Source organism: Camarhynchus parvulus, chromosome Z (genome assembly GCF_901933205.1).
Source record: "Camarhynchus parvulus chromosome Z, STF_HiC, whole genome shotgun sequence".
In the NCBI taxonomy this organism is placed as follows: domain Eukaryota; kingdom Metazoa; phylum Chordata; class Aves; order Passeriformes; family Thraupidae; genus Camarhynchus; species Camarhynchus parvulus.
Genome location: NC_044601.1, coordinates 18,909,645 through 18,936,116, shown reverse-complemented (window position 1 = coordinate 18,936,116; position 26,472 = coordinate 18,909,645).

Below are 26,472 nucleotides of genomic sequence, written 5' to 3'. Positions count from 1 at the left end.
ATATTTTAAAAGCATTAGATGAGTAGGATGATCAGTTAGGCAAATGCCAAATTCCTCACAGGAAATAAAAATTTTTGAAGTCTAAAAGACCACAGTGTTTTCTTGGAACATGTGCAGTCATTCATACATTGTAGGAGTTAAAAGACCGGACATATTTTCTCAGTTCAATACAATACCAGTGCAAAAATACAGTGTTTTTAATATAAAGATATAGAAATGTATACATATGTCTACATTTAAATATTTGCTCATACCTGTACATAGTAAACATATGGATTTTTTTTTAAAAGATGGTAATTTTTTGATGGGGCTGGATTTTTAGATGATATAAATCTGGCTGCTAGCAGTGCAACATAGAGGTTGTGTAATGGCATGTTGGTTTTGGATACTGTGATCAAACATGAGGAAAGAAAGATGTTACTGTATTAGCTGAGGATTAATTCTTACTCATTGGTAGTGAAGCCATGACCGAATTTACAAACTGTGAAGAGGTAAATGGTTCTAAATACTTTAGTGTTTTAGAATATTATTTATATATGATATATTATTTATAAATTATATGTAAGTTGCAGAACAATTACCCACTTGTGGCATGAAAACTGCTTCATGGGTTTTGGTATGTGACTGCCTGGAAAGTCAAGAGTGAAAATATGATGCCTGAGAAAGGACTCAAAATGAGAAAATTATTAGATTATATAATCATTACTTATGAAGCTGTAAAACAAATTTAAAATTACTTCTAAACATGTGACCTTTTATGAAAAAACTATATAGATGTACATATCTGTACAGACTATATGTAAAATAAATGTAATAATTATGAAGTCTCTTGTCTATATACTAAATTTACCAGACGTAAATCAAACACTGTCCCTAAAAAGATAGGATGCATTTTTCTAATCTTTCATGAGTAAAAATTGTTTATAGGTAAGCTTCCATCACACAAAACTGTCTTTGACCAAGGACAAAAGTAATCCAAATGTGACCTTGGAAATGAATAAGGGGCTCCATATTTGGTGAAGAAGGAAAAAGTGGTTTTGCTAACTTGTATTTAAAACATTGAAACTTTCTGATGATTCTTGGATGTTTCAAATAGGTGCCAGAGATGGAAAATGAACAGAGATTGGGCTGTGCAGTCAAGCTGAAAGTAAATATTTCACATAGATATTGAAATAAGTAATATATCATGCAAGCATATAATTTGTCTGTACAAATAAACCATACAGTGCTCATACCACAGTACATGTCTGACTTCTCCATCACAAAGTACGTCTGAGTATGTAGACACAGGCAGCATAATGTCTCTGAAATTTTTCAAGAACTTGGTTTTCATAGCACTTTGCCGACAGCTGTAATTGATAGTGCACAACAGTGATGTGACACCTTTCCTGCAAGGTCTTTTATGGAATACATCTGCTGTACAGTGGGAAGACAAAATATGAGTCTTGACTAAATCTTTTGGTAGAAAGGACTCAAACTGGGAAACTGTTCAACACAATTTGCATATTATGCAGATGAAAAGCTAATGACAAAAGAATGTATTGGCAAACTCTGCCTTGTTATCTGGCAGTGATGTGTGTAGCAGAATGAATACCTAGACATAAGCTCTGCTAATGTTATTTTGCAAATTAAGAAAATAAATGCAGTGAGAACAGCATATGTAAATAAGATTCAGTTGTGATGAACCACGTAATCCCATACAATCCAAATAATCCAGTTCACTTTGGGACACAGGCATCATGATTTTATGTTATTAATTTTGAATGGTGGAAGAGGGAAAGTAGCCAAGTGCTTATTGAATCCTCATTTCGAGTTTAAGCGGCTGCTTCTTCATCCTTGCTTGCCAGTTCTGAGTGCATTTCAAGGAACATTACTGAGAACAAAATCGAACACCATCAATATTAATGATCTGAACTAGAAAGATAGCTTTTAGTGTGCAAATTAATTACCCTAATCACAGGGTTTTTTGTATCCATTTTAATGAAATAACTATTTATTTCACTGAGTCCTGAGCTTTTCTTTTGCAAATAAGGCACATTTACATGATAAATACATGAAATTTAAATGGATGACTAAATTAAATTGGGGGGGGGGGGAGGGAGAAGACCTTTTTAAATACAATTTTCATAGGAAAAACAGCTAGATTAATGGGTTGGTTAGCTGACTGGCATCTGTGATTAAATCTTTTTAATGTATGTCAAATAGAATTTAATGGACCTCAAGAAATGTCTACATAGTAATATTCAGGGTTTAGTGAAGATGCATTTTATCTCCTATTATTGAAGTGTAGACAGCTGAAGGCATATTGCTTGTTACTGCCCAGTACACCATAGAGACATTCTGTTTGAGATTAGTAGTAATATCAATTTGCATTTCTACTTTCCTGTGTTGTGTGTCCTTTCCCCTGAAAACAGGGGTTTTTTTTCCTACCTTCAGGAATCTAAGACAAGAAACTCCGCTCTAAAATGGTGGTTTCTGATTGTTTGCATGGTCTTCTGATTTAACCATCACATGTACATTAGTTTCATGCTATAGTTCTCTAATAACAACAAGAAAGGGGAAAATGCTTAGTTCAGGGAGACTTAAAACATATCTTTTCGATTCTATGTGTTTTGAAAACTTTATTTATTGTGGCAAAGCTTTGAAGGGCTCCTTATTCAACAGGAACAAGATTTAAAACACATTCCAGCTCGTTTTTTGATAACAGTCCTGCAGAACAGAGCATCTTTCTCTGCTTGCTTTTTTCCCAGCCGAGCCACCAGAGACATCTCCAGCTTCCTTTGATTTGAAATGATCAATGGCAGCTGCGGCAGGCAGGCAGGGTGCCCCAGGCACAATGCAAACAAGTCTCTCTCCCAGCTCACTAGGATTTACATTTCAATTGCTGCCACATTTTTAAAGATAATTATAACCTTTTTATATTAATATTTTTCTGTGGTGTCTCTGATATTTTAACAACATAAATATTAATTTAGCATATCAAGGAGAACAGCTTTCTTCACTGCAATCACTCAAACAAAAATATCTCCCAAAAACATAGGGCATCAAACATGGCATCTCGATCTCTGAGCATTAGCCACACTTGGGAGGGGAGCGTCTGCTGGATTTGATTTTGCATGGCTCTGCACTGTTTTAAAGATTAGCAGAGAATAACCTTTCCTTTTGACTTGAGACCAAACCGTCCTGCCACAGCAGCAGAATGTGTTCACTGTCTAAGCTGACATCTGTGACTTATGTGGCTCCACACAGTGTCTTTACCATGGTGAAAAAATATCAGCTAGATAAAGCTGCCTTGATAAATTAGATTTTCTTGGAAAGAGAAAAGGGGAAATTGCTGCTGGTGGTGTTGAGAATTTTAAGTTTCATACTGCAGCCTTTTTTTACTCCTGTTACCACTCCAGCCTTTTATGCCATTCCCCTTTTGCATCAGGAAAAGCTATCACAGTGTACAAACAGATGCTGCTTTACCTACCCGGATAATGTGCTGGATCACAATAAATTTTTTTGCACCCTGCCCTATAAAATTTTTGCATCTAGCATATTTGACTTATCTAAGTCTTCCCTACCTCTTCTTCTTTTGTTTCTAATGCAGCTGCAACATTCCTAACTGGCCTTCAGTGCTGAGCAACAATCACAATTTTTAGATTCAAACACTTGTGGAAATAATGCTTTTTCCATAGCAACTGACAAATAAGCAGAATTATTGTGTGTCACAAAGAAATTTGATACCAATACCCATCAAATGTTATAAGGAGATCATTCTGCTGCACTTCTTGCTAATGTGCAGAGTTACAAGGTTTTTATGGGCAAGACCTTAATTTCCTACACACCAAAGCCATGAGCTTGAGCATTGCTTGAAGCTGACTAGAGGAATAAAACTGCTCATGAAATATGCATGACTAACACATATGCTGCCAGGGGAACCTAGTATATTATGTATGACCCTTCTGTAATTGTAAGAAAATGATATTCATTTAAATGGATGTTTATCACAGTTAAAGGTACACATAATGAGACAAAGGTCATGTGCCTAAAAATACAGGTTTAGCCCGCTATTTCTGGCCTTGTTTGAAAGGACTATAACTTTCTAATAGTTGTTTCTCCTGCACATGTTATCTATAATTATGTAGCTTGATAGAGTCTCTGTCTTTAGTTTTACGCCAAATACAGTCTTAAACTAAATGCAATTCTAGTATTGTGTGCATACATCTGGGTAATATCTAGGCAGCATATTAAAATTCACATCAAACCTGACTCTCCTTTATCAGCTGACATTGTTCAGGGCAGCTACAGATTTTTTCTCATTATTATTTGCCTTTATGAATTGTATATTTTCCTATTTTTTAAACCCAAGTCTCTTATAAGGGAGAGAGATTTTCAGCTTACAAAACAGCTACAACATAGTTTGTACATTTCTACTTCAATCAGCCCTCCTCCAAGCGAAGCAAGTTTTGAGCACCATGTTTTAATTGGCTTCTTCCTAAACAGTAACATATTTGCAATGCGGATTTGGCTTTATCTTTGCATGAATACATTCTCAGATTTCTCAGGGAGAGATGTTACACAGAACATTGCATTCAGTGAAAGCCATAAATGAATAAATGCAATAAATGTAGCTTTTGATTAGTGTCGCAGAGCTTCACCAGCAGCTTTCTCTCTTGGTTATAGATCTTTGCAAAGATGCCTGAAATTTTCTTCTGCACTCATGAGAACAAATATACAGCCCTGAAAAGCCATGGGTCAAAGAAGAGAAAACCCATCTACCACAATTCAAATTGCTTATAGAAAAAAATGACAAATTTCAAGTCTTGTGTCTCCTGCAGAAGTGACTCTAAATCTGGATGTTATTATGCTCACGGACGTGAGCCAAGTTCATCTTGGTCTAATGCCATTGATTTAAAACCATGCTATCAAGAGAACTGAAAACAGCTGATAAATATTTTTAGAAAAATCACAGTGGGTACTTGGCCTTCCTTCAGGCCAAGACAATACTGACCAGCAGAGTGTTGTTGTTTTCTCATAACAGGCTTGAAGTCAGACTCTCGAGGATAGAAGAAAGAACTGAAGATATTTCACAAGAGGTTTTTATATACTATCTGCTGGAAAATAGTTTGAAAAAGCCAGGCCAGGTAATCAGGTATCAGATAGCTCAAAAATGTCAGGACTTTATGTTCCCTGTGTATTGAGTTTCTGAGGAAGCAAGAAAGGTTTGGATCTTTCTGTTTGGCCTCTCCTCTTCAGAATGGACATGAGTCCTGTTTGGACCTAGGCTCCGCCTCATTCTCCTTAACAGTTTATACAGGCTAATAGACACATAGAGTATGTGCCCATATTCTTTGAAGTTCAGGAAAAATCTTGGGGGTTTTTCACTTAGGTTACCATATAACATCTGAGAAACTCTGAAGCAAAAATAACTCTCTTTCCTTTTCTCATACCAGCAGGAAAAGAGTGGACTAGTAGCTGCATCTCAAAGCAGGTCCATTTTTTCTGCAGGTAAGAGAAATAACACTCACTCTGCTGACATAAGTTCAGGGAAAAAGAAAAATCCACCCCACCCTAAACTAGTCCCATTACCCACTATAAATCATTTCAAGATGTTTCTTTATTAAAGTGCTGATTCATCCTATCTGGGATGAGAAATTCCCTGAATGAGAATATTTGTACCAATATACCAACCAGAAAACAAGAACAAAATATGATTTGGTTTTTGCAGTGCTTTTTTTTGTCAGAGCTGAGGTCACAGCATAGGTTTTTGAATTCAGTCCAGCCCATGAAACAGGATGATGAGGATTGAAAACACTGTAGTTTAACTTGAAGAAAATCTACAGCTGTACAGAGCAAGATCCCCTTGTCTTTTCGACTTCTTATCTATTTTCTTGCAGCATGGGTAGTATGCATCCTATTCCTGACAATAGCTCCAGTCCATTTTCCCATTGTCAGAGGCTAATATTTTCTAAAAATTTTCTCTAGTAATAAATCTCAGATAAAATGAACAGGAAAAATCAAAGAAAATTGGAAAAATATGCTGGGTACAGTAACAGATGTATGTGACTACTTATGCCTTTAATTTAGCAATCAAGTGCGAAATCTTTATTAGCCTTCTGCAGCAAAAAATATAAGATGTCACAGGCTTTGGTTGCCTGTGAGACAACCAGCCCAAGACAGCTGTATATATTATCAAATACAATACTTACAGCAGCAGCAGCACAAGGGGCTCTAGTAGGCATTGATAGTTCAGCTGTGCTGCCTAAATGCAGGCGTACACCTGCAGATTGCCTCTTAGCTTGAACAATACAAGGAAAAGGGACAGAAGGGTTTGATGCACGTTTCAGAAATCTGAAGGTGCTTAAAAACAGATGATAAACCTTTCCACTAAGCTCTGAAAGAAGGAGGGAATTCAAGACCCCACTAAATGTGCTTAGGCGACTGACTCTTTCTTTGAAAGCAGAGATATAAATTGCAAACTATGCTTTAGTGTTCTCAATATGCTCTGACAGCTTATACTGCACACACCACTTCTAAGCCTAGCTTTTATGTAAATTAATCATGTTAATTAGTAGACAGCATTGAACTCATGCCATTAATCCTATTCCTTCCCTTGAAATGGAAGCAAAGTCTCCAGTTTGGTCAGAAAATGGGATTGTTTGCTTCTTTTTCTTTCTTTTATTTTTTTAAATCTCTTGTGAGGATATATTATATCTTTTATCTATCTAGAAACCTAAATAGAAGCTGTAAGAGGTGTGTGTCTCACAAACACACAGTTATACTGGGCACCCTTAATGAAAAGGGCATCCACATGAATATGCTGCTCTCTGCCAATGGCGGTAACTCATTTTCAGCAGACAAGCACACCATAAGCTTTTTTTTTTTGTTTTGTGAACTATTAGAAAACCAAGAACAGAGATTAATATGAAAAATAAGAGAAAGCAATGCCTAGCATCATGAAATACATGGGGTTATATTAAAAAAAAATCTAAACATTGCCTGGACACAAATGTAGGATCTCTGTGCATATTTTTATGAGTTCCTTAGGAAAGACGTACAGATACACAATGCTTATGTACCATTACATTGAGGATTCTCTGGAGACATTTTTTCACTGTTCCAACTGTAAAGCTTACTAGAGGGATATTCCTGGGATTATCACCAAGGCTGTCTTTCCTTTTGTTTTCTCCAGGTCAATTAAGAAATGGTTGTTGGTTTGTTTTTTGTTTTGTGGTTTTTTGTTTGTTTTGGTCTGGTATTGGTTTTGTTTATTTGTTTGGGGTTTTTTTTGTTTTGTCTTGTTTTGTTTTTTGTCTTATGATAACTCTAGTATTTTTCTTGCCTTTGTGGTAGCAGTGAACAAACTTGTGTGAGATAAAGCACAATGCACCATGGTTACAAAACTTAATTTTTCATGTAGCTGCTGAGAGTGTTAAAAGTGCAGAGATATTACCTATCTTAAAGTATGAATTGGGTGATTTGAATGACCTCGTAAAATCTCCCTGCTAGAAGCAGTTACCTGAATACCCAAAATACCCAAATTCCTCTTCAACTCTGCTTTTCAAAGCATAAATTTAGCTTAATTTTTTATACTTTCATCATTACCTGTAAATCATTCTAAACCAAATAGTAATTTCTTCAATGTCGTGTTTGGAAGGATTAGAAGGAAATGGAATACTGATCTAGAATTATCAAGAATCTTCCATATTTAACTGACAAGACTCTTAAAATCTCTGTTGGGGCCAATAGGACATTTTAATTTTCACTAACTTTTAGTATTAAATAAACCTAAATAAATAAATATTCAGCATAGTTTGCTGATGAATTTTTCCAAATATTCTCTTTAATGTTGTTGCAAATCACAATGGTATCATTTTTACTACCTTTTTATTTTATTTCAGAATCACAGCTTGAAACACATCTCCTGGTTTCTGACATTCACCAGGGTAAGCATGGTGAAACAGTGTTGTAGTGCATATAATGAATTATGGCATGTGCGTTGAATGCACTCCCCATGCTAAGGGACATTAAATATTTGAAACCTAACTGGATTTGGTCCCACTGAACTAGGTGTAAGGTGTTCTTCGCATTTTCAGAATCACAAGTTTTACTGTGGATCTGCTTCTAAGGAGCTTCACCCTTTGCCAAGGAAGACATCCTCAAGCAATGTTAGCTAGAAGGGTACAAACCTAGTGTGGAAACCTAGCATAAACCTGACTCCCTTGGAGCAGACAGCAAAAAGTCTAGAAACACAAGCAAAATGAGCATTTAGTTGTTAATGGCCTTCTTGGTTACTAATGTAATAATTCTGACAGTGGGGAGAGAAATGGTGCTGTTTATTAATGACTTTGTTCACAGCTGATTTTGTGTGCACCTTCATATTATTCTTACATTTGGCAATTATTTTTTTTTCAAAGATGACCCTAGATGATTCCCTAATTATTCTTGTTTTGTCATTTATGTAGGGTTTTTTTAAGATTTATTGACCATCCATATGCACATTCTAGCTCACAACTCAATTTTAATAAAATTTTGTATCACTCTTAAGGTTGGTGATTTCTTCATAGGAGATATTCCTCACTATTCAGAATTTTCCAAGCTGTCCTGAGACTAATTTTAGTTTTAACAGTGATCCTTAGTTCATACATATGTATTGTGATGCCTATAAGAGCTGCTAATTTATCCACAAGGTGCATCAGCAGAGATGAAGTAAAAAAAGGACAACCTGAAAGAGCAGCAATAGATAACAGGTGGGGACAGCACATTATTTTATTACCTAGAGCTGTATGTCAAGCCATAACAAAGAAATCACAACAGTGTACTGAAATGCTGTTTTGTATAAAGGCTGGGAGAGATCTATTGAATAGTAAACTTTGAATAAGAATTAGTCCTCCATGTATTTAATCCCAGAAGATAGAAAACAGAAAGCTAAAAACCCTGCAAAGTAGAAGGATTTTATAATTTTGCATCTGTATGGATTCTGCTAGCCTAGCTACAGTCAAGGGCTTTTTAATCTTCTCTCTGGAGGATACTTTGAGAATTTACCAAATAAGCATTATGCTGTGGCAGGAAGGGAAAAGGTGTTCATGTATGGGTATGAGAAGGCAGACAGATGAAAGAAATTGCAAAATCAAGCTACAATGAACAATGTTAGCATCAGGATGTGTGCATATTGCAAACAACTAGGAGATCAGACAGTAATCAACAGCACTATTGCAAGCTGCAACCTAGAATTTCACAGACTCTTAGTTCCTTAGGAATACGAATGTATCAAGTTGAATTTTCTTTATCACCGGGTAAATGTAATATCCCTCCCCTTGATGTATCTTCTCTACACTCACACTAAGACATGTACGTATACACACTCATTATCTACCTGTGTAACCCTATTGTACTTGAAACCAATTCCTTCCAGAACAGCTTCCTTGCTGCATCACAGTTACTAGTAGAGTTTCAGTCATTTACACATCTCAAAGGGACTCACAGAGTCAATTCTTTTGCTCAGTAGGAAGTCTTCAGCAAAGGTTCACAAGTAGGGTCTAACAGAATTTTAAGAGTTTATTGGGATTTCTTTCCCCTTGTCAGGGTAACCATTTTGTGGGAGATACAGACAAGATGTTCAGACTGCCTGACCCTGTCTCAGTCCTGGTACCTAGCACTTGTGGCATCTAATCCTCAGAGGCACAGCAGCAGTTCCTGCATCAGGCTAGCTTGTAAAACAAAGGGAGTTTTCTGAGCAAGCTTATCTGCATTAACAACACTAGATTCCAGATAGCTGCAGTGCATCAACAATTCGAACTAAAAGAATAACAGGAGCTGAGCAGAACAAACTTCCAACTGTGAAGCAATTATAGTGCTGTTGAATGGCTGATTGCTTGTGTGTGGTCCCCTCAGTTCCCTGATGCGGTGTGCTTATAGTTTTGCAATTGGATAAAATAGATTGGAATGAGTGCTGTCATACAGAACTGCCAGCTGTTCCACTGTTAATAAAGACACTATTTAGCTATTAATACATCCCATTCTTCTCTGCTGTGCTTACTCAAACAAAGTAGTTCTGTTTGTAGAGAGGGTGTGACTGCACCTGTTCTGGATTCAGGAATGCACAGCCCATGAGAGACCCCTCGATACTCTTCAGTAACAATGCCAGCTTCCAGCCAGAGCACCATGCAAAGCCCAGACAGAATGGGCTTTCTTTTCTGACAGATTTGGCATACAGTGTCCTAAAAAAATACAAGCCTTGGAATTAGCTTCCTACTGCGTATGCTTTATAATTGGCCCTTAGTATAAGGCTCCTTCATCAGCACTCAAGTTTTATATTTTCATTCTTCATAGGCACAAAGAAAAAGTGCTAGAATAAGTATAACTTGAGAGGTATGACTTAAATCATACCTTGTATTTGATTTTACTGGAGAGTTGTCTTGATTCTTTGAATTTTGAGGGAATGGAAGAAAAGGGCCAAATCTTACTCCGGCATAAGACCATTGCTCTTAGCTAACTTTCATTGAAAGAGATTAGTTTTCAGAATACATGGAAGCTTCCCTAGAAAGTATATATTCTTGTGTTGGTAAAGCTAAATTGATGCTAAACCTGGCTTAAAAAAAATCATATAAGGAGAGCCCTAAAAATTTAATTTAACTAATTAGCATTGCTAGTGCTTTTTTGATATATGTAGACGCTAAAGGAAGAGGAAGGTTATAGGTGGCTCGTGATAACTTTAAGACTTTCATTTGGCTTCACTAGTGACTTGCAAGATGAGCTTGAGTAAATTACTTCTTTTTTCTTTACTGAAAGATGTTACTGTTATCATCAAGTTCAACTGTGGGAAAAATTCACCACAACTGCCAGTGATGGTTACCTAGATAGTAGATGGCAAGCATGTTTTATTAGCCTTCTTTGGTATTGATTTAAGGCAATGGTGAATCCTCTGAAAATCTTCTGCCTTATTTAGACAGTGAGCTTGAAACAGTGTGAGAAGCTATCTCTCTAATATAATCCCATTTCTAAAGCTAATTTGTAACATATTAAAGCAAATAGCTCTATTAATTTTAATTAATGAGTAATGATGCATAATGTAATAACTGCAGACTAAATATCAGTCCAGACTTTGGATCTATGACCGGCTGTGATAAAAGGTGTGAAAGAACTGTCTCTTGGCTTTATGTAAGATGTTCAAAGTGGGTGGAGGGGGGGAAGTCACCACTAAAAGTTAGTGCTGATAAATTAGAAAACACTGACAAAGGATTTTTGAAATAATGTGCGTAGATTAAATAAAATACCAGTAAAGAGATAAAGAGACACTGTTCATTGATTGTACATTTTCTTTATGTCTGGACCCAAGTTTCAACTACAAACCTAGATATATTAACCCTCTGAGTAACCCAAATATGACTATCTTCCAAGTGATCCATTTTGGGATGCCAAGAAAACTAAATTGTCTTAATATTCACTTCTAACTGAAGCTAAAAATGATTTCTTTTTACGTGTAAATATTAGAGAAAGGATTTTTTAAAAAATTGTAATTTCCTGCAGTCAATTTTTGAAGTGTTTTACTCTTTTGAAACAGATTTTTAAATTTAAATTCTCAAGATAGTGTTTAAAAATTAAGTAAAAAAATATTGTTTGTAACAAAGAGTAAGAATTTAGGTACAGTGCTTACCTGTTACTTGCCCCAAGAGCCATATATCTGCTTGGTGCTCATGGAGAGGGCTGCAGCTGCAGCTCCTGACAATGCCCCACTCTTTCTAAATAAACCAGAGAAAAAATGTCTTGTCTTTGGAGTACTGCTCCCTGTATCCATCTAAAAGCAATAAGAAATTGTAAGGGCAAACTTATTCATTCCTGAGTATGAATTTTCCTCTGTCTTTGTTTAGGTAGGAAGTTCTTCTGGTCACACACTGTTATTTACTTTGGGGCTGTAGCATGAGTGTAAGGAATAGTTATTTACAACTGATGCTCCTTAAATGTTAGCACAAATAAACACCTAATAAAATATATGATGAAGCATCCTTCATGCCAAACCCTGATTAATAATTTTTTAGAATAAAAATAGTGAAGATCATTCAAATACTATCTGTCATAGTAACTGTTTTATTGTTCAGCTCCTGTTTTCTTTAAATTCTACAGGAAAATATAAACAGCAAATGCAACAACCTGTAGGCTGAAGAAAAGAAAAAGAGAGAAGAAAGAGGATGGTAAACTAAATGAGCTAAATATAAATAAAACAAACACAAACATGAGCTCTTTTCCTGCTGAAGAAAGCAAGCACTTGAATTTATCATCCAGTACAATTTGATTAAACATGCCACTGTTTACAAATACAATGTACCAGTTCACTTGTTGGGGTTTACATTATTGATGTGCTTTTTTGTTAAACTGGGTCAGAGAAACATTTAAACAAAGGCATTTTGTAATATGAATAAAGAGACAAAAAAATTAAAGGAATCTGTGTTGATGACTTATGAAGGTTACATTAAACACATTTATTTTTAGTTGCAGATTGCGCTGATGTGCGAGTCTCACAGTGTAACTCCGGGCTCCATTCTGCTCTTGTTAATTAGCTCTAGTTTGATGTAAATGGTTTGACTTCCTGTAATTACTCCTAATCCATAGCAATGTAAGAAGGAAGAATTCAACATGTGAATTTTTTTCCTATATCTATAACTTGTCAAAAGATAACAGCTGAAGTATATTATCATCTCCAAAGACCTGAAGCAAATATTTGTAAATGTTAATATCCTGAGAGAAGATGAGATTTTACTTTTCCTGGAGGCATTTGTTTGTAACATTGACACATAATATTAAACCCCACTGTGAACGATAAAATGACATTTACAAATTCTGACTTTCTGCATGTTTTCTTACAGAATTGGCACTGAGATGATGGATGAACCACCTGCCATAAACCATCTAGGATTAATCTTTAAAAAGGATCTAAACCTATTCCAGCTGATGTTATTGCAAATCCTTTGATTACCTTGAAAGTGAGCAGGAATGGGCCACAACTGAGAGTTTCCCTTTTAATGTTAACCTGACTACAAAATCTTCAGAGGACCCCAGTGGATTTCACCATATGCACTTTGCTAAATTGCACAGCATCAGGCTCCAGTGTTCATCTGGTCACTCTTTGTACTTGGGGCCCAATGAGTCGCTCCAGAATAGCAAAACAGCTCAAGGCACAACTGAATTCCAGCAACAAAACCAATTCCATTATATAACCATGAGTAAAATAAAATTTAATTTGTGATTAACAGAACTTTTTCATTCAATGCAGGATGGTCTTGTGTGGGATGTGAGAAAATGAGAAACTGAGATGGCCCCTCAGTTTTTACTGATGTGAAGTTTAACATTTTAATGGCAGAATCATCATTAATAGCAAGAATTTCAATCCATACATTGACATGGAGGGTGAGCTAGAGATAACATATAAACTGTTGTAATCTCAAGCCTGTAGTCCTGTATAATTATGTCTTCTGTTTCTCCTGACCTTAATTCAGAAATGCATCCATGCTCTTTAATCTTTCTTGTTGCACCTCCTCCTTCATATCTGGAGATGACTGAACTATTCATTGTGAGTAGCTTGTCAGATATACTAAGATTTTTTTTCAGAAGTGTTCAGTGACTTAAAAGCCAGGAAGCAATCTCTAAAAGTGACCCAAGCATTTTCAAATCTAATTCAGAACCTCATGACTCTAAATACTCACATCATGCTTAAAAACAGGATTTTATTTTTACGCCATCTTATTTCTTATTTCATGATAGCACCTGAGTGCCAAGCTTAGTTTTTATTCATTTTTCCACTTCTTATAATTCATTGACAATATATGCCTTTAATACCTATCATATTGGAGGGGATATTATGAATTGTTCACGTATGGTATGCTTTTCTACATCTACATTTATTCACCTCTCTTTTATGATGTAGTTTTTTTAATCCTTTAAAATGGGAGTAAGTTGAAGGAGAAATCACCTGGGTTTACATTTCCCAGGTAGAGGATTTTGAGGATTTGTCAGAATGAGAGAAAAGTTAAAAAAACACATGTGAAAAAACATGATAAAAAACCTTTTCATGTAAGGTTGGTTGTCTGTTTTCTGGAATCTGGAAATACTGAAATTTAAAATTCCTGAGGCCATTACATGCCAAGGGAGGGAGGAAGATATAAGCCTGATTTATTTTCTCTCTAGAAGACTTTGCTTTCAATTTTCCTTTGTCATATTTCCAATAAGGAGTTGACCACCCTAAATATAGGATGTCCAGGTAGGCAGTTTCAGCAACTGTACACTCATTTGTCTGATAAAGATGAAATTTGTCTGATAAAGAATGTCTAAATGTTCTTTCTTGAGTACTTAGGTGTACTCAATCAAAAATTACAACCTAAGTTCTCTTGAGTAATAATAATAATAGTAATAATAATAATAATAATAATTTGTAAAGAAGAAATTAGCAGACGAGTCACCAAAATATAACTCAAAAATTCCTTGTGGTTTCACAAGTCTCTGTGTTGTAGTTTGAACTTTAATCAATTTTTTCATTCTATCAATGAGAACTTTTCTCTGTTTCTTACTATTAACCAAATTTCTGTGGGGTCAGATAGGCCCTTAGATTTTTGATTCCACCACCATCACCCCCACCCAGACCTTCAACTCATGTTTTGGAAAAAACCCAATTAGACAACACCCAAGACCAAATAATACAGATATTTGCTTTGCTATTTTGACCTTTTTGGGTTTTCCATCCATTTTATACATTTTTGTTTCTTTTCTGCCTCTCCACTGGTAACTTCTCCTTTGCTTGTTGATGTTTCCTGTCCTTTATAGTATAGTTTGCTGACACTATTATCAGTTCAGTTTTTCACAAATTCATTCAGCACTCATTTACTGCCATTAGTGTCATTAGAACAGAATACAGCTGCAAATTCCAATCAGCTCCTCTCTCCTTCCTAATTCCTTTAGAGTAGTTTATTATATGCTTACCCCATTCCTGCCTCCTTCCACATTTCATCACATCTTCCCTCCTACTATTTTGCTTCCTCCCATTTCTCTTTCTTTCAACATAATGGATTCTTTAATTTTCATCTCTGCTTTGTGCTTTTTGTGACTACCCATCTTATTGAAATACTGACTGAGAAGACATCGAAAGGATGACAAAAAGAATGACAAACCTTGATGGAAGTGTTGGAGGTAGCATGCTAAAAAAATATACATCTATATACACACATATATATAGATATATATACACATCAGGCAAAGCAAAATAGATTGAATCTGTACATTTTCTATGTATGTCTGTGCAGAAAAATTGAATTTTTTGGACTACTGTTGTTGTGGTATTAATGTCTCATAGGAACGCAGAAGAGTGTGTGTACTCAGGTGTACTCACGCATGCTTTGTTAGTTATATAGCTCAAGAATAGAGTATGCTCAAGGAAATGTAAAGCTGAAGAATCAAAATTCTCTGATAGTAACTATATTTGTTCAACATTTGCATGACTCTGCCAAACCAATGTGCTTCTTTATCTTGTGCTATGCTGTTTCCAAATTGCTCCCCTTCATATGATACAAAAGCTTTTAACTGTGTTTGAGGAGACAAATTTTTAGGGAAGTCATTAAGATAAGAGACTTCTGCAGGGCTAGAAATTACTCAGATTATACACAAAATCTCCTGTGTATGTGTACTACGTTTTTTTCTTCTCTATTCTCTCTCTTCTTCCCTTTCTTTTCTTCCCTCCTCTTTTTCCTGAGAGAGTGTGGGGGTGGGGGATGAGTGGAGGGACGGAGGGAGATTTTCCTTCAACTAAATGCAATGCAATGCAACAAACCAACACATTGCCACAAGTAATGTATGCCTCTGTCAGTGTGCAATGCAGTTCCACTCATGAGGTTATAAAACACTGAAAATGGAAATATAGCCTGAGGAAAAGTTTTGCATTCTGAGCTCAAAAGTAATTTCAGAGACAGTGGATATTAAAAAGACAACATACTACTCCTACCTTTAGAAAAAGACAAGGAAAAGTAGAAGGTATGAAGTCACTGGGCAACCTATCTAGCAGAAATAGATAGTTTATAAAGCTGAACACAACCCTTGAAGGCAGAAAGAACAATGCTTTTGCCGTTATCTTACTGATTTCTTTGTGTTGCGATACAGGCCAGCAGCATTTGTAAGAGACTTGTTTAGAGCTGCTTAAAAAAAAAGAAAAAGGAAAAAGAATAGAGGAATGAAAAGACCCTTTTTCCTACTCTCTTCAATCTGCAAGGAGGTGAAAAAATAGACCACATTTATTGGGGTAAATGGGCTTTTCCTCCCCTTATCCTGGTCCTAAGTATTACAGGTTTATATAGCCTGAACTAACAGTTCACCAAATCTACTCTCTAGAGAATGGATTGTGGATCCTTGTTAAGCTTCTCAGCTTAAAAGAAATTTTAATTTCCAAGACAGTCAGAAAACTGTTGGCTAAACATTACCTTTCTAGGCTTGCTGAACAGGACTGTTTTTCTAGATTGTAAATTATTTGTAGGGCATTTTTTTTTTCACTTACTAGTGCTCAAACAGCGACAGTGAGAATGGCAAAGAAATGGTAACAATAGAAACAACATTGTCACAGATTTACTGACAAGAACTGCCCATATCGTCTGTCTTACTGGATTTCTATTTAATGTAATATAAAAATTAATATGTAATTTAAAAATTAACATGCAATATCTCTTTAAGATTTAGCAAAGAAACCAGCATGCACATTTACCTCATATGAGAGTATGTGAGATACAGATGAATCTATCGGTACTGAGACAGGTACTATCTCAGATGTGCAATCAATTTTAGCACATTGTCTTTTCCAGTGTCTCCCTCTGTAATTCTGATTTCTTTCATGTCAATGCTCTGTACACACTGAACTCACTGTCTCTAATATGGCAATTTTGAAGGCATTTCCTCAAGCTATGCTAATGAAGGTGTTGCAACCAAATTCTGTATTGGCATAAATCTGTTATAGTTAGCAGAAATATCACTGACCTCATTGCTGAATGTGACTACAAATATCCCAACAGCAGGAACAAGCCAATCTGACAAAGAGTGCCACAGTCTAGGGGCTCCAGGGTTCTTAAACATCAGTGCCTGTTAAATGTCTGGCAAGAGTCTGGCTACAGAACAGAAGATACAGCTAACTGACTTCATTACAGACTGGTTTCATTTTGCCACATGCTACAGGAGTTTCTAGCTCTCTGTTGCCACTGAATGTAGGAGGTTCAACAGGTGGGAGTTCAGAGCTCAGGCACTGAATAAGGCTGAATGATCCTGGGTTTAGCTGTGTTTGTTTTCAGCAGGCCGGACCTTGGGACTTGGACCTATGTGACACCTCCTGATCAGGATCACCTGAGCTATCACACAGCTGTGATAACAGGTGACCACAATAACAGATACAAAGGCTTGAAGCAGGCTAAGTAATGAGGCATGAGAAAGGTCATGATTTTAAACAAACAGGAACTATGGTGTGTGATACTGATACCCAATTACAACCAGCTTATCCAAGGATTGGTAGCATTCATCACGTTGTTAGTATTGTAAATTTGTACTGTCGTAGATAGGATTCACACAGCTTGGGGCCTTGTACTTTCACCTATTGTTTTCCCTGTGTTATGATAAATTTTCACAACACTTGATTAAAACTGCCAATTTGTTGGGTATAAAGAAAATCTCTTGACACTACCAGGACTAATTACATTGTCCTTGCCAAAGGGATAGTTGAATAATTGCATGTGATTATTGCACAGCTACGGTGCTTTTCATGTCAGTGGCAATGCAATGAAGATTGATTCCCTTTAATTAATCATTCAAAAATAGCCCCTTGTATCATTCCTCAAATAGGAGCAAAGATGTTCCTACATCTTTCTTCCAAAAGTCTCCTAGATGCAATTGGTTCCCTGATGAAATAGCATGGCAGTACATGTGTGTGTGTTCTAGATAGGAGGGCCTGTTTTGTAATTATTTGTGATCCTACTCTCCTTATTTTTCTTATTCTGAAAATGCATTATAATTCTGATAGCCACATACATAAGAACATAGTGGAAAAACTTAATACTTATTACTTGAACTCCAGGCATTTAATTGTAAAGAGTCACCAGGTCCAAACTTATTTTATTTATGTGCTGATTCCCTTCCTTTTCAAATCAAATAGTCTGTAGGATCATGCAGTATAAATGACAATATTAATTATTTCAAAAATATCTTGTCTTAATAAAATATGCAGAAGTCAGTGGGTTACATCCTCCTGATCTCCTACAATATCTCCACTAGTGGCAGAAGTTAATGAGCTGTATGTTTTTCTTCTGTATATCTACATTTCATGAAGTCTATAGCATTCATCTATAAGAAAAGTGATTCTTCATTTAATTTTCTTTCTATATGGATATTAAAATCTCAGATAACCTAACGGGGTGGAGTCTTTTGAATGGATTGATCAATTATGATATCTGATACCACAACATACTTATTTTCAAAAAACAGCTTTGTAGGATTTTGCTGTTGTTATTTTAGAGACTATATCATTAAAATTAAAATTCATGAAGTGCAAAGGTAACAACATTTAGATTTAGAAGTGTAACTCATGTAGGTTTATAACTAAAATTTTACATTATCTGAATAAATCTCAATTTTAAATAAACAATGAACATGTTTTTATTGGATTACTAAACATTTGTATACCTTATGATTAAAAAGAATGGGAAGAAATAGACTAATAAAGAGAGCTACACATGGTATAAATATCCATGAATTGTAATTGTTCTGACACATTTTGTAACTCACAATTTGAAAAAAAGTTTATCTTGATAAACTTGATAATATTAGAATGCCTGCATCAAAACCTACAAATGGTTTGTTGGCATGATTCTTGTATATTTATGCACAACTCAAATGGAGTACCACAGCTGGGCTGGTGTATAACTACAGGACATGCAAAGAAGTTGTTATGCACCTAAAATATAAAACCCAAATGATTTTTTTACAGTTGTATTTTACTACCTATGTGAATTGGATAGTATTCAGCCCATCATTAGCAGGTATGTTCAATGACAATGCCTCCTGCTTGTTGGAGGATATGGGTATAGGGAGGAAAGTGATTCGTGGGTTTGAAAAGTTTCCATCATTTGATTGAGTGGGATCTGCTGGGTTAAGGATCTAAGTCCTGGTCAAACAACTCAGATTCTAAAAGAAATTTCTTTTGGAAGAATTGCTTATGAAATTTAAAATTTTCCCATTGCCAAATACATTCTCTATACCAATGTAGTCCTGAAACTGCATTTGGAAAAACAAAATAAAACCTTTTCCTCAGTCCTGGAGGAGGTCCTTCATGGACTTGGTGATTTTAGCAGGCCAAGAACCAGTATCTGAACTTCTGTGCACATTCCTCTCTCATTCACTGTCAGGTAAGATGCACTTTGGCCAAGGGAGATTTTCAATGTAATGAAATGTAAGCCCAGAGGAGTATAGAGACTTGGAAACACCCATTCCTTGACTAGTGCTGAGGCTCCCACAAGCCCACACTTGTGCACAGAACCATGAAGACACCATTCAGAATGGATTCTTTTCTAATACTTCCACTCTCTGTACTGAAGGTTAGACCTACCTCCTCTTTAAAACAAACAAACCAAAAAAACCAAACCAAACCAAACCAAACCAAACAACAACAAAAAAAAAAAAGACAAGAGTTTATGCCTTTTGGAACAGAAAGGAGAAAAATTAAACCATAATAGAAAGTGTTAGATTTTTTTAATAGAAACAAGTGCTTGGACATTTTCCATGTCGTGCCAGAAAGAAAAACAAAGTTTTATCACTGTATTTTCCAGTTTACCAAACTGTCTCTCCTAAGAACATATTTTGTTGAAGGAGACACAAAAGAGGGGCAACAGTGAATGCAGATGTTATGAATTCCACTGGGATTTAAGAAGCTGAACCATTGATTTCATTCTTATAAAAGATGGATTCTCTGTATGCTGTTTGCACATTCATTCTTTAATCTTTATATGTTTAACGTGTGAAAAAACCTATGACCTGAAATTTCTCTGGTAAATTGTTGAACATTTGCAACAGACAAAGAAAATCACAGGAGCAATTCTGCTAACACTACAAAAAAATAAATTGAAGCCACAGCAGGAAATAAACCTTATATGTAAGGACCTGAGATCTCACCAGAATGCAAGAGTGTATATTGTACTAAGAGGTGTTATACTGCCTGTAAAGTCAAAATTTAAAATAGAACCTTGGGTTGACTAAAAGGTCTGCAATAATTAATATAAAATTCTCTCATTTTATGAAGAAGAACTACACACTTTCAACTGGATTTCCTGACAAATAGTGCCTGTGAACACCTAAATCAATGATTAGGCTGAAATAAAAAGCTTTATTATTTTTTTTCAGCTTGTTGCACAAAGGACTGCCATGGTACAAGATCCCATGTTCTGTTCTTCTCTGCCAAATGGATGCTTGAGGTAAAATGTTAGCACAAGCAGTTCCATTTAATTAGGTATACATTTTTGATGGAAAAGAATGAACCTCCCTACAACTGCTGTGTTTCCCTCAGCAGCATGCTGCCAAGACTAACATGGCAAGAGCTTCAATATAGTGAACTCAGATCACACATATAAGAGCTGATGCAAATTTATCTGCAAGTGTTTATTTGTGTGCAGAGCTCCAAACTATATTTTTCTTGTTCCTGATTAGCAGGATTAATATTCATTTTTTAATACTAAACGTCCAGGTTTGTTACAAAATATTTGCATATATGTAAGTCAAAGCATTGCAGTAAAACTTGTGTCTGTTGTTGTAAAATGAAATACAGCAGATGAAGCTATGAAAGAAGAATACTCCACACTTTGCATGTTGTTTACATTGTGAGAATGCATCCCCATTATGCTGCTGCAATTGCTGTTTGCATCACCACAGGATGTGAGTGCTTTCTGGTCCCAGCTATAGCTACTCTCATCACTGACATGAGCAAGATGGAAGTGACATTTTCTGTAGGGTACAGCTGGGAACAGTTGCTCAAAAAGAAACTTTTTGATTTGGGTCACTTGGCAAAGCTGCTGCAGTTCAGGGTTTTGTGCACCTGTAATCCAAGTCCTGAGTTATTGGCAGTTCATCCATGTTGCCTCTGCTGCTCCTTCCTCTGCAGGGGGAAGCCTAGTCACTTTCCCCCTGCTCCAGCATTGGATCCCTCCTATGGGAAACAGTCTTCCCGAACTTCTGCAGCATGGGTCCTTACCATCAGCCATAGTTCTTCACAAACTGCTCCAGCAGTTCTTCACAAACTGCACCATGGGGTGCAGTCCTTCAGGAAGAGGCTACTACAATGTGAAACCCCAGGGGTTCACATGCCTGACAGGGAGACCTGTCCAGCATGGACTCCACTGTCCCTAGTCCACAGGTCCTGGCTGAAGGCTGCTCCAGTGTGTGCTTCCCATGGGATCACAGCCTCCTTTGGGCATTGGCCATCTCCAGCACTGAGTCCTTTGGGGACTGCAAGTGGATCTCTGCTCCGCGGTGCACCTCCATGGGCACAGCTCTCTCACCATGTTTGTCACCACGGACTGCGGGGGAATCTCTGGTCTGACACCTGGAGCAGCTCGCCCTTCTCCACTGACCTTGGTATCCGCAGAATTCTTTCTCTTACATAATCTCATTACTCTCTTCTCTGTCCACAGCTTGCTTCTGTGCAATAACTTTATTTCATTCTTAAACCTGCTATCCTATTGGTGCTGCCAGTGTCACTGATGGGCTCAGCCTAGCCCAGTGGTGAGTCTGTCTCGGAGCCAGCTGACGCTAGCTCTGGGAGCTTCCAGTAGCTTAGAACAAAAGCCATCCCTGTAACCTTCCTGCTACCAAAATCCTGCCATGCAAATCACAAAATCACTAAGTCACAGAGATAATTGCATTAGAAAAGACCTCCCAGATAATCAAGTACAGCCTGTGAGTAATCACCACCTTGATGACCACGGCACTGAGTGACACATCCAGTCCTTTCTTAAACACCTCCAGGGACAGTGACTCCACCATCTCCCTGGGTAGCCCATTCCAGTGCTTGAGCCACCCTTTCCATGAAATGATTCCTCATAATGTCCATGCTAAACCTCCTCTAGTGCAGCTTGAGGCTATGTTCTCTCATCCTGTTGCTGTTCTGTGGGAGAAGAGATCAACTCCCATCTGGCTACACCCTCCTTTCAGGGAGTTGCACAGAGCAGCAAGGTATCCCCTGAGCCTCCTTTTCTCCAGGTAAAAAACCCCAGGTCACTCGGCTGCTCCTTGATGTGCGCCAGACGCTTCAAGACCTTTTTTACCCTTCTCTAGACAAGCTCCAGCACCTCAATATCCTTTCTGAACTGAGGGCCCAAAACTGAACATAGAATATGAAATATGGCCTCACCCTGTGCCAAGCACAGGGGAAGAATCACTTCCCTGATCCTACTGACCACAGTATTCCTGATACAGGCCAGGATGCTGTTGGCCTTCTTGGCCACCTGGGCACAGCTGGCTCATGTTCAGCTGCTGTTGATCAGGACCTGAGGTCCTTTCCTACTGGGCTTATTTCCAGCCACCCAGACATGAGCCTGTAGTGCTGCATTGGGTTGTAGTGACCAAAGTGTAGGACCTGGCATTTAGCCTTGTTGAACCTCACATGACAGTTCTCAGCCCATTGATCCAGCCTGTCCAGGTCTCTCTGCAAACCCCTCCTATCCTTCAGCAGATTAACACTCCCACCCAGCTTAGTGTCATCTGTAAATTTGCTGCTGGTGGGCTCAATCCTCTCATCCAGGTCATCAATAAAGATATTAAATGGGACTGTGCCCAATAAATAGGACTGTATCCCTGTGGGACACCACTAGTGACCAAACACCAACTGGATGACCCAATACATTGGAAAAGCTAGAATTCCTTTGATATGAGAGTCTGTGTTCACCAGCTGGCTAGAAAACTTGCTTTGCTCTCTCTTCCCGGTCTCATAGATCTTGGAGGTTCTGGCCTAATTTCCACAAAGCAGGCAGAAATTGTCTCTAAACATGTTATTCAGCTCCATGTGGACATCAAAATCTCCTGGCCAGAGGAAATGGCTGCAATGGGAATGGGATGATGCACCCCGCTTATCCCTTAATGACGCTTTAATGAACTAGGTATACTTTTACTGTACTGATGTTGATATTGTGCTATAGTGAGTGCTGCTGAGGCTCCAAGTATGCTGAGCTTTTCAAGAGGTTAGACACGTCTCCATTTTATCTCCAGATGATGATACAGACCAGCAGAAACTGAAAGTTTACTTTTGAATATCAGGGGGATTTTCTATATAATCACTCATTTGAATCAGACATCCAAGAAAATTTTGGGGAAAATGGAAAAATGAGTAGTGGCATAACATATAAAACACAAATTTTCTCATTCACTTCTTAGAATAAAGAAAAAGTTTTTGGTAGGATGTATTGGAAGTGTCAAATCAGGTGCCCTAGAGCAGAAGAAAAAGAGGTTTAAACAGCTGGCTTTGCTTTCTCTGATCAATCTTCTATCTGTTTATAATAAGAGAATGACAGAAAATAAAATTCTTCCACATTCTCTATTAAATGGAACTTGGCAGCTGTTGCTGGAAGGTATTTTGGAGCCAATTAGATCACCATTTTCGTTTAGAAAGAGCAAAGTGTATGTCAGACAGTGACAAAAATATCTATTTTTGACCTTCTATTTACAACTTTGTGCCAAGTTCTGAATACGACATACCTAATAGCTTTTTGTACTGGACTTGGAATGACTCCCAAGAAAAGTCGGTTTCTGACCTTGCAACAGCTGTGTGTCTCTGCTGACTTCAGTAAAATTATTCCTGGTTTACAGTGACAAGTGAGGTCAGAATCAAGACACCATTTTAAGTGAAAAATGTGCTGCAAGAAATACTCTAAAAACCAGCTGTCTCAGCAACAGGTTTGAAGATACTCCAAGGTATTGCAGGCAGGATAGCTGAAGCCAGTTTCTGTGACTGGTTCGGGGCTCATCAAATTAATTCTTCATTACCATAATCCAGATGAGATGTCTAAGACAGTACAGGTGTAGAGCTGCAAAACTAGTTTTGTAAATAGTTTGTTGCCTCGACTAAGCTAGCTGCATCGAGCTTTGGCTTGGGAGACATAGACCAGAGGTGAAATATATGACATTTAACAGAATATGATTGAAGAATGTTCAAGCTCTCATCAATGAGAGCAGACACACCTAGCAGAGGAAAAACAATCTATTAAAAGCTCAGACACGGGTGTGAGAAACATAAATTACCTCTGCACCACATCTGCTGCTAAATTACCTCTGCACCATATCTTAGCTCAGGTGAACCACAATGCTGACGGCACCCTGGTACTGCCAATCCATGGGCACCTGCAAAACTAGGGCTGAAGCTAAAATTTGTGTTATTCTTCTTACACAAGTACATATTCCCTTTCTGAAGAAGAGCAGACTAGAACAGAAAAAAAAAGTGTAATTATTAGCCTGCAATTTTGCAGTGGCACAGATCAGAATAGGATATATTGTCTCCCACTGTTGGCTCTTTAGTATTCTGATTAGGTTCTATTAAAATACCTACAATGGGAACTCGTGTCACAAAACCAGTGATATCAAGAACTTAGTCACAACATCACAAGTCTGTGTGTCACGGTTTACCTAACAAATGATTTTAACCACATGAATCCTCACATTTCTGCGCTGAACAAAAGTCATTTGCAGATGAGCATTTCTTTTGTGTTGAGGAAAAAAAAATCAGATACTTGGTAAATGGAAATGCTCAGAGCAGATAAAAAATTTTTATAAAAAGACAAACAGCAAAATCACTGCAGTACTGTTTAGTACCATTTTGTAATATGACTACAAAAAGAAAATAAGCTGAAAATGAGAAAGTCTTAATTGAGAGAAATAAATGCTTCATATGTGTTCAACAGAGCATTGTTTTCCAGAGCATAAAAGGACAGACAGTAATTCTTCCTTGGAAAGTCTGTCATCTAACTATTAATATCTTATGATATAATTAAAGATTAAAAAATATTACTTTATGCTGCATGGTTAAAATTACACCATTTCTGGCAAAGGGTGTAATCACAAAATTCCCTATTTAATTAACATATGCATTTATCTAACAATTTAAAATTAGAGTCCAGCACTACATATTGATCTCCTATTAATATCTATGCTCTAATGAAGTGACAGTCTTTCAAAAATCTAACAAGAGACCTTTATAATATGTGACATGTTTTAAACTTATTTTATTTAATGCCAGAGAGAATTTGCATTTCATATCTCATCCTTTTATGAAGCTGCTGTAAATGACTTAGCTTAGCTAAGTTAGATTTCAGACTAATTTCATTTCAATTTGATCTTAATCTTATGTTATTCTTAGGTTTTGTTTAAAAAACTGACACTTACCATGTGGAATAACATGTCAAAAATGTGGGATGTTTAAATTCACGATTTGTGAATTTAGTAAAGATGTGAAATAAAGGGTATGATGCCTGTTGAAGTCACAGCAAAATGTAAGTGCCACCTAATGACAAAATGTAAATGAAACTTAATTGTTTACCATATACTTGAAGTTGACATTCTGCTGTGATGAGAACATTTTCAAGATATGATATTATACATATTTTCATGGCAGAACCTTTTCAGGATGTGCTGGAGCTTCCAAAAAAGTTCAAGACACTTCTAATACCTTTATTGCTCATGAGCCAAACACAAAAGAGGTTTCAAGATTAGGAATGAGTTTTCTCTACGGCAATTCTGAAAAGAACAGTCCTAGAAAACAAAGAAAAAATTAATTATTAAAAAAATCAATCCATTAAAACAAATCAACATATATGAAATGTATTTCAATTTGTTTTCCAGAAAATACTTAAATAGAAAAGATTTGTTTTACAGTTGTAATGCTTACAAAATAGTTACAAATGGTGTTTTGCTTTGGTTTCAAGGAGAAAAGCATCTTCCTGTCAAGCTCATTAGCTGGATAAGCTTTCATTAAAATACTGCCCACTTCACTGGAATACTTGCCTCAAATTACTATCAATGCCTTCTGATCAACTAAATTCCAGAACAACAAGCCATCTAGGGCACCAACAGTTTCTGTAGCATAGTGACAAACTGGCTTCAAAATTATGGTAGCCCATCATGGCATGTTAAACTTGCGGGTTTACAACTACTTTAAGCTAAATGCTGAGATAAAGAGCAACACATTTCTTCCTCAGTGATTAGCATTCCATATATGTTAGGTGTTCTCTCCTGAGTATTATATTTTTTAGTATAACATGGTCCAACATCTAACTAAATAGATTTAATTTTCTACTAACTAAAGGAATATTTGCATATGCTGAACCCCTGATTCTGTTCTTAAATTTGCATAAGCACATGTAGACAAAGCAAATGTTTAAGGAATAGGCAGCACTTCAGCTGTAAATTGACAACTTCAAATTCTGCTTTCAATTACAATCACAG